The following is a 9,852-nucleotide window of genomic DNA, read 5'->3' on the forward strand; positions in this document are numbered from 1 at the left end:
CAACACATGAGGTCACATCAATGCAAAATTGGGATTGCAGGTAATACAAAATATGAAGTGACAGCAGACTTAAATTTAGATTTCAACTAATATAACATACATATTTACATCAAAGTGGAAATAAAGTTTCAATGTGTAAGACAAAATAGGTAATGTCAAACTTGCAATCTGATTTAAAATTGCAGGACAAACCAAGTTACAGCCAATGACAGTTTTGCCTTAGTAAAACCTTGGCATTTCGGGTTGGTTGAATTGAGTTATTCTCAGTCATCTAAAATGAGATATTAACTTCAACAAACTCAGTTAATGCAGATGTTACCAAATGAAGTACAATTTCTAAGTTGATCTGACAAAACATTTTTTACAGTGTTAGAGCCACATTCAAACTTGTGTCCCTTGTGAGTATATGGACCTGAATACAACCAGAATGTAATGAGTTAAGTTTCTTCATTATTACATTCTGATTTTCATTATTTGCAATGTTTCTTTGAGGATTTTTTTAACTGTTTATGAAAGAAGTGGATTTTTTGGCTTTTGCTAAAAAAACTTTTGCAGCAAAAACGGTCAAAATTATTAAATACCAATGAAAACTAAAGTGACTTTTGGAAAAATAAGGCATTTCAATTACTGACTAATAACATTTTCATTGCCATTAAAGTATAATTACTCAACCTAACCACAAAAGCCTGACTTAAAAAGGCTTGTTTATATGAAAACACTTAAAGGGTTTTGCACCTGAACTCCTCAAATGCTATTTCATCTTTTGCTTTATTCTGGATCATCCACAATGTTAAAAGATGAGAATGATGTGAAGCCTGGAGAAGCCACGATGAACTGTAAAACTCATCCACCTCTGAGTCTTCGCCATCTGTCAGTACCAATGAATCGTAGTTTGGATTTTCATGTTGGCAGCAGTCATGTCATTACAGAGATCTCGGAATTGTCGAACGCCCTGGGCAAAATTTCATGGCTGTTAAAACTAGTCTGCGTATTAACCCTCATTTACCGCTTTCAACTTGCACGGCTCACTACAGTAAATCTTCAAAGAATTAAGTGAGATTTCAGAACACTGTGATTTCAGACTGATTGTTGCTTTGATTTAGAGAGACCAAGTTCAATAAGAGAGAAAAGCAAGATGCAGGAGGATTCGTGCATCTAGACAACCTATTGTCGACAGGCTAATTTAGATTTCTCATTCTTTCTCTTTCCACTCAGACAACACATTTAGATAAAAAATTGAGATCGACATTTCCTGTGCAGGGTGTCGGTGCGGGTGAACTCGTGGCAGGGATGTTATTTGAATGTTTTACCTTCATCAGTGCATATATATTGTTTGTTGAGTCTAAGGTTAAGATGGGCTTCTCAGTTTGTTCCGTCGTGTTTTTTGGAGAGGAACGGCTGTAATGCAGTCCTTGTCCCTGAAATAGGATACACAGACTCTACGTGTCAGAGATTTCACGTTCGCGAATCAGTTTGTTCTTTGATCAATGAAGCTAACCTCCTTGTGCAGCCTCCAGGTGTGTTCAAATGAGGTGTATTCCACCCTGATTCTCTGAATAAAAAGCAATCCGCCCTGTCACTCTTTTTCATTAGACTGCATTGTGGCACCAAAAGAGAATATTTCTGAGTCTGGTGGAAGATGTAAGGAATAAAGATGACTACATTGCAAAGGCCTGATGTTTTATTAATATAACCCTCTCGATATGATAAAAATTCAGATTTTTTCTTTCAAAACAGGACCATGTGAAGTTTGAATTTGCATGGATAAATAATTAATTGCATTTAGAGGTAATGAGGATGCTTGTTCATTTCTCTTCTTACTGGTACCGTGCTGTGACTCCTCATCTAAAGGGTTAAATCATCCATTACATTGAACTTTTACATACTGCCACTCAATTTGCAGATTAGCTATTTAAGCCCATACGAACACAGACAAACATTAATGTTGTGTTTTAAGCAGCATCTGTTTGAGATGTCAAAGAGGAGATGTTGCTTTATTGCCAAATTGGTAGGGCATTGAATTTTTTTTTCAATTCCAAGTTCATGAGTTTGAATACACACAAAACAGAAATGTGTATAACTTTAATGTATTGTACAGAATTTTGGTATTATGCCTACAACAGTGCAAACTTTTTAAAAGAAAACAAAACATCCAAATTTGAATTAAACAAAACATTAAATTATACAATGTAGTGCTGTTGGTTATTGGTCTTATTTTCTGAGGTTTAATTACACAGAATTAATAAACTATTATAAATAAACTATAATAAACTCTTGTATTTTATAAAATGTAATAAATTGGGGCCCCCTTGGCACCATCTTGCACCCTCCAAAGGCGTCCACCCCCAGTTTGAGAACCACTGCTGTAATGTATTGTAAAGAAAGTTTGGGATGAAAATGCCTACAAATTGCCTTACTGTAACTCCACATTAATATTCACACAATTGTTTACGTGCAGTGTTTCAGTACCAGTGTTTTGTTTTACATTTTTATAACTTTGGTTTGGGTTTGTGGGCTTTTGATCTTATAGTACATTCAGGGTGGGTGAAAATTTGAGAATCAGCACTATTTTGCTTCACATCTGAAGACGGTTTCAGCAGTAACAACATAAACAAGCGGCTTTCGTGGAACACATGTAACTTTGGGTAAACTCCGCTAAGAATAAATAACAACAAAGTCCTTTTAGAGTAGTTTATTTTGGATAACAAGCCAATTAAACAACACGTAGATTACCTAGGAAAGCAAAACATTTGTTTTTCACGACGAGGTATTTGTTTAAGAGTTCAGTTTAGCAACTAGTCCATTAAACAAACAGAAACCAGAAGTAAAGTTCTGACCAGGGTTGCGTTTCCCAAACAACAACGCAACTCCCCAGATAGCAATTTTGTTCCGGCCCAGCTCTGGCCCACACAACCTGTTTTTCCTCGGCCCACATACAACAAAGAATGACGGCCCTACAGTGGCCCAGTTCTGAATTACAGACAAGGGCCACACATGGGCCATAACTGGCCCATGTCTCTGCCAGATAATAGCCCATAATCGGCCCAAACCTGGGCCAGAACAGGTTCTAACATCGGTACCAGTTCTCAGCCATAGGTCAACCATATTAAAACCAGCATTTAACCAGAACTTCCAAAACTGAGCCATAACTCAGCCTAATCTTGCCCAAATTATTTATTAATAAATAAATCACACAAAAAATTACTTTCAAATTGTTTGCCTTTTTATTAATCAATAACACACAAGTCAATAACACTATGGCATTGTATGTGTTAAAACTCTTCTAGTATAAACTGCCAGCAATAAACAAAAATACTAGTTTGTTCAAATACATTATTGGCATGAAACTAACACCAACAACTTAAATTACAAAGCAATTTCATCCTTAGTAAACCAACAAAAGTTTAGAACAAACTGATAATAAAAAAAATTTGTGACAGTTACATTGGTATGTGAAACATAGTTTGCCCAAATTACCAGCTATACACAAATACAGAAGTTTTCATTGAAATTAATATATTAGCATGAATTGAAATGTAAATGAATAACCATGGGTAAATACAAGTTTAAACCAAACTGAACTTAAAAGTTAATTAATTAGAAACTTCATGTGTATGTGAAACCAACTCTACAGCCAGCCAGCCAGCAAAAGATACAAGGTCCAGTTAAAGTATTAGCATGAATCTAACTTAGGTAATTTCAAATAAAACAAAAAATTAAAACAATACAATTCATAAAAATGAAACAAACATTTCAGCACTAATAATAATCTAGGTGTATGAGAAAGTGTTCCTATTCAGGATTGTCCTCAACAAGAAGTACTGCTTTCCAGCCTCTCTTTTCTTCTCAGCTCCAGATGTAAACATTACAGCAGCCCACTGTTACATAAAAGAAAACAGATGCAAATCAATAATTGTTATGAAGCAAAAGCCATATAATAAAGTAATTAAAAGCATAATGATATACTTTAAAACAGACAGTTAGATAAACAATTAGAAGATGAACCTTTTAGGATGAACTGCTGCTTGTTTTCTTCCTCAAGTTGCTTTGGATGAAAATGTCTGCGCTGAATGTCTAAATAAAATGAAACATAGATTAGACCTTAAAGATGTACTTTTCATTTAGATACAAAGCACATGAGCAAATGAGATATGTTCTAAGCATGTATTTAAAATATATTATATTAGGAATATCCCCATTATTAGTTACCAAGAAAATTAAGTCAAATCAATATAAATGAAAGAGAGAAGAACCATATACTGCACGTCTAAGGTCTTCACAATTGCTGTCATACTTTATCCACCTATGAGAAATTCAGCTTTGCAGATATAATTGTAAAGATTTGTCAAGTATTGATTTTGGAAGCAAACAAATTAACATTAAATTAAATGGTGGCCCTGATGTACTGTCACTAACCTGAATGTCACCTCCTCCTGTCCTGTCAGCATCCTTGTCCCACCTCTTTACCTGAAGCAAACACAGCAGATGATTAACAGAAAATAATTTCACAGTATTCCATATTCAAAATATTTTTATTTTTACTATTTTCCTTTGTATTCAACAATGCAATTCGGGTAACTAAATTAATGTTAGGCTATGGTCAGTTCTTACTAACTTAATCAATGAAACCACTGTCCAGCCCTCTGTATTTATCAGCTTTCACTGAAATCACAGAGCAATCTTTTGATATATAAACACAAAGATGCAAACATGGGCCAAAAATATTTAATTTACCTTAATGTGTCTATTGGAATAACACCCCACCATCCTTCTCTTGTCCCACTCCAGAGTCTTCATGTCTTGATGAAAACAGACCTGATACACTTTCACAAAAAAATAAAATTAAACATTACAGAAATACATTTTAAATATATATATATATATATATATATATATATATATATATATATATATATATATATATATATATATATATATATATATATATATATATATATATATATTAAATAAATGTTCTAACATCAGGAAGACCAGATAACCAAGTTCGATTACTTCATTATAATATGATCACAGTAATTCTTAAAGGGATAGTTCGGCCAAAAACGATATTAAACCCATGATTTACTCACCCCCAAGCTGTCCGAGTTGCATATGTCCATCGTTTTTCAGACAAACACATTTTCGGATATTTTAGAAAATATTTTATATCTTTCAGTTGATTAAATGTAATGTTACGGGGTCCAGCAATAGTCCACGACCTTCAAGTCCAAAAAAAGTGCGTCCATCCTTCACAAATTAAATCCAAACGGCTCCAGGATGATAAACAAAGGTCTTCTGTGGGTAATCCGTGCGGTGTTGTTGTAGAAATATCCATATTTAAAATGTTATTAACGTTATAAACTACCTTCCGGTTTCGCCGCCATCTTAGACTCAGGAGAGAGTATTAGCGTAGTGTACGCACTTTTCTTAGTGACGTATGACAAATTCGGAGGGCGGGGGCACAGAGCAGCAGCAGAGAAACTCTGTAAGCTCTCATCCTGAATGCGCATCACTCTAAGATGGCGGCGCTACCGGAAGGTAGTTTATAACGTTAATAACATTTTAAATATGGATATTTCTACAACAACACCGCACGGATTACCCACAGAAGACCTTTGTTTATCATCCTGGAGCCGTTTGGATTTAATTTGTGAAGGATGGACGCACTTTTTTGGACTTGAAGGTCGTGGACTATTGCTGGACCCCGTAACATTACATTTAATCAACAGAAAGATCTAAAATATTTTCTAAAATATCCGAAAATGTGTTTGTCTGAAAAATGATGGACATATGCAACTCGGACAGCTTGGGGGTGAATAAATCATGGGTTTAATATCGTTTTTGGCCGAACTATCCCTTTAACCTTATAGAAAACAGCTAATTTAATATCAATTTAAATGTCACACGGACAATATAACGCATTACATTAAACAGGAATCACGTTAACGTTTGCATCCCTTTATACGTTTGTTAGACATTTAAACAAAAACATTTTTATGATTGGAAAAGTTTAAATATTTAAGTTCAGGTACTTACTTGTTAACTCTCATCCTGCTGCCTTTGAAATCCGTGTCCGTTATGATTGATTGACGCGGCGTAACTGCTTCTCCTGGCGGTAAACCCGCCTATTGGTTAATTTGATTGGCCGCCGCTCGTCTTCTGTTATGTGATTGGCCAGTGACACTCGCCTTTTTTTATTTGATTGGCCATCTCAATCATTTCTGACAAGGTGTTCGACATAATGCTGCGTTGGAGGAACTGACCAACGGATGACGTTAAAATACCGCGAGAGCGATTTGAAATCAGAATCCTGCCCATGATCATTCGAGTCGCTCTCGCAGTACTTTGATGTCATCCGCGTGTAGGTTCTTGTTGCACAGCATAAATAAACTGCGCATCCTTAACGTAACGCGAAGGTTAACTGACACAATGATTTGATCTTTTTTAACACTTCGGCATGCAAAAGCACAGTGAAACATATCGTGTATTTCTACAGTATCTAACATCTGATTGTACACAATGATAATTTTACTTAGTCATTGAAGTCAGAAATCTGCAGCAGGAATAAACTCCTGCTACAATGAAAATCACGCAAAACCAAGTTTAAATCGAATCGATCCATGGTGCTTCTCAAAGTAACGTTATCAAAAATTTTAAATTCAGAAAAAAATCTTCTGGAAGTTCAGGGTCATTTGAACAAAATAATCTTGACCCATGATCTGAAGGCACTTTTATGTGATTAAAATGTAGACAAACATGTCCAAATATATTAGCTTATTTTAATACAAAACTAACATTTTATTTAATAAAGGTTGAATTAACATTAAGATTAAGATAGCCTGAAAATCCTTCAATTTGTATAATTATTTATTATAAATCACAGTATTTCAAATGTGGCTTACAATCACTAGACTGATCTGGGCCACAATCACTACACTGATCTGGGCCACATACCTCCCACCCACAACTGGCCCAAATGTTATCTGCCATCATGGATCCAGTGCCATCATTGCCACACCTGGCCCATACTTGGCTGACATGTTGCATGCCGTTGCCGGCAGCACGCCAGCAGTGCCATCATGAGGCCACATTCGGGCCGAGTCCGTCTGCTATCTGGGTCGTTGCTGAACGACCATAGTACGATGCATCATTGGAGAAACAAACTACCTTGTCACGACTGTTTCCCGAAAGCATAGTAACTTTGTCGCACATTCATCGTTTGAACCATGTTGGTTTAACAACATAGTTGATGATGTCACGTGGGAGGTGAAGTACTAATAATAAATCTGTGCAAATCGATGTAATGTCAGATTATTGCTGTAAATAACATATATTGCATCGGAAGACTGATTTTGTTATCGTGATTTAGTTATCTGTTGTATATTTTAAAGATATTTAATTCACGCGCAAGTTCCCTGTTACGTCACTCCTCCCAGGGATTCCCCAGGGTTTTAAAGCTCGTAGTTCTCGCACATGCGCAGTTTTCAAATGCAGTGCTTTCCAGACATGGGGACTTGTGACTTGGTGACTTGGACTCGAGTCGACTTGAGTCGCTATTTATGTGACTTGTAACTTGACTTGACAAAAAATAAAATACTTGAGACTTGACTCGGACTTGAAAGTTAAAAACTCGGGACTTGACTTGAGACACGATGACTTGAATGACTTGAGTGTTAATCACATCATGTTTTCAGTTTGAATATCAAATATACAAACTATTTAAAAAAATAAAGTTGACCCAACTGGAGCGCAGGCTGAGAATGGCGATGTCATGACTGAATCATGACACTATCATCAGTCATGCCCTCTTGTACCTTACGCACACCACGCCCACTTAAAACAGATATCAACATCAGCCAGAGGGGTAGCAAGGGTCATCGCTTTCGGCTTCAACAAGATGGCAAAAGACGAACAGTGCGTTGGAAGACATGCAACATTAAAATCACGGGCAGCCAGACGACAGCCTCCAATTTCGTCCGTCATTTGAAGAGCCATCCTTCTCAAATGTAGTTGGGCGAACGGTAAAGATTACAATTTTGATTGTTTCCATGATGTATTTTACTGAACATGAGTATTTCTTTACATCTTTATATTCTATATATCTTTATTAAGATCAGATTCTGCAGGTAAAATTACAATAATAAGGTGACTTGACTTGGACTTGACCTACTACACACTAAAAAAAAAAAACGGTGCTATATAGCACAAAAAGTGGTTCTTTGCTAGTAATCATAGAAGAACCATTTTTAGTGCCATATAGCACCGGTGAAGCACCAGTGAAGCACCTGTGTAGAACCATATAGTGCTATGTAGAACCATATGTGGTGCTATATGGCCCTTATTTGGTTCTACACAGGTGCTTTACAGGTGCTTCACCGGTGATATATGGCACTAAAAACGGTTCTTCTATGATTACGAGCAAAGAACCACTTTTGGTGCTATATAGCACCGTTTGTTTTTAGAGTGTACAGGACTTGACTTGACTTGACATAGCCTGTGACTCGACTTGACTTGACTTGCCCAAGAAAAAAAATACTTGGGACTTACTTGAGACTTGAAGGTTCAGACTTGAGACTTACTTGAGACTTGCAAATGTGTGACTTTGTACCATCTCTGGCCCTTTCATTCTGTTTACAAATTTAAAGACGTAAAATAAAATTGTAATATATTTAGAATGATGGATATAGACTGTACTACATGTTTTTTGCTTATTTTGTTCAAAAGCATGATCAACGTAAGTCTACATATGATAATAACAAGGAACGATGCTTCTAACGACAGGTCAAAAGCTGTCATTCCAATGACAAAAGTTAGCGATGCAGTTTGCGAATGTTCGTTTGAACGTTGGTTTCGGGAAACACCAAATCGTTGAACGATATTAGTAACGATGGAACTTACGATGTTCGTTGGCTAACGATGCTTTTGGGAAAAGCACCCCAGACCAGTAATCGTGCATGTGCGTCTGATGAAACCGTCTATAACCCAATCTGTTCTTTTAAAGCAGTCAAAGCACTAAAGCACTTGAACTCAGACATATAATGTATTGTCCAAACACTTTTAAAATGGCATGCAGATCATTTTATAGTATCTAAGGTATTTGTCTGTTTCTTCTGAAATGGCTTTTACAATTTATCAAGTACCTGGTATCTTTCCTATCTTTTTAAAAATAAACTACAGAAATACCCAGTTCATCTAAATTCTCAATTTTTAAAGGACAGAAAGGGAAACCATGTGGTTTTACATTCCTCCAGGTCTTCTAATAGCATAGTGTGTTGCCAAACCCAAAATTGGTGCTCTACTTATATGTCATTGGGTCCAGCTCAAATGATGTCCAAAGGCTGTCCTATATCCTTACTGTATCCTGCAATTACCAAAGATTAATATATGACTTCATTTTCCTCTTTTCTTTCACTGTAATTCTGGGACCGGAGCCAACTGCACAGTTTCCTTTTCACTCAAAGACATCATTCAGTCTATGTTTACACTTGTTTTATAAGGGAAAAAACATCACTCTCTGGATTTTTTTCTGCTTTCTAACATAATTAATAGAAAATCGACTATATCTGTCATTTGAATATAATCATATTCATAGGGAATTTTTTTATGTAGATAAACACAGAAATAGTCTGCAGCTAATTTCAAGGTATTTAATTGTAAGAGTCAAAATATTTGGAAAAAACTTTCTAGCAAGGTGAAATTGTCCTTAATTTGTTGTTGATTTGCCATTGGGGGCTTTGTCTCGTGGTCATTTTCAGTTTCCACACACATGATATTATTACATTAGACAGAAACATTATGGCCACGGAGATCTGTAATTGTATCATCAGGGTGTGTTAGTAACACAAGCTTGCT

At 36.0% G+C, this 9,852-nt stretch overlaps 1 long non-coding RNA gene across 2 annotated transcripts; it reads right to left on the reverse strand.

The window, feature by feature from the left end:
* Window positions 1-4,026: 4,026 nt before the first annotated feature.
* Window positions 4,027-6,070, reverse strand: LOC135764307 (uncharacterized). 2 transcript variants are annotated; one of them, XR_012336928.1, is made up of 5 exons: window positions 6,037-6,070; window positions 4,735-4,815; window positions 4,616-4,662; window positions 4,417-4,467; window positions 4,027-4,074 (listed from the first exon to the last, which is right to left on the reverse strand). It is a non-coding gene; the product is annotated as an uncharacterized lncRNA (long non-coding RNA). The 2 variants fall into 2 exon arrangements; XR_010539867.2 differs by lacking the exon at window positions 6,037-6,070 and having other exon boundaries at window positions 4,735-4,823.
* Between the last annotated feature and the right edge of the window lie 3,782 nt (window positions 6,071-9,852).

The sequence above is a fragment of the Paramisgurnus dabryanus genome, chromosome 6 (assembly GCF_030506205.2).
Source record: "Paramisgurnus dabryanus chromosome 6, PD_genome_1.1, whole genome shotgun sequence".
NCBI classification, from domain to species: Eukaryota; Metazoa; Chordata; class Actinopteri; order Cypriniformes; family Cobitidae; genus Paramisgurnus; species Paramisgurnus dabryanus.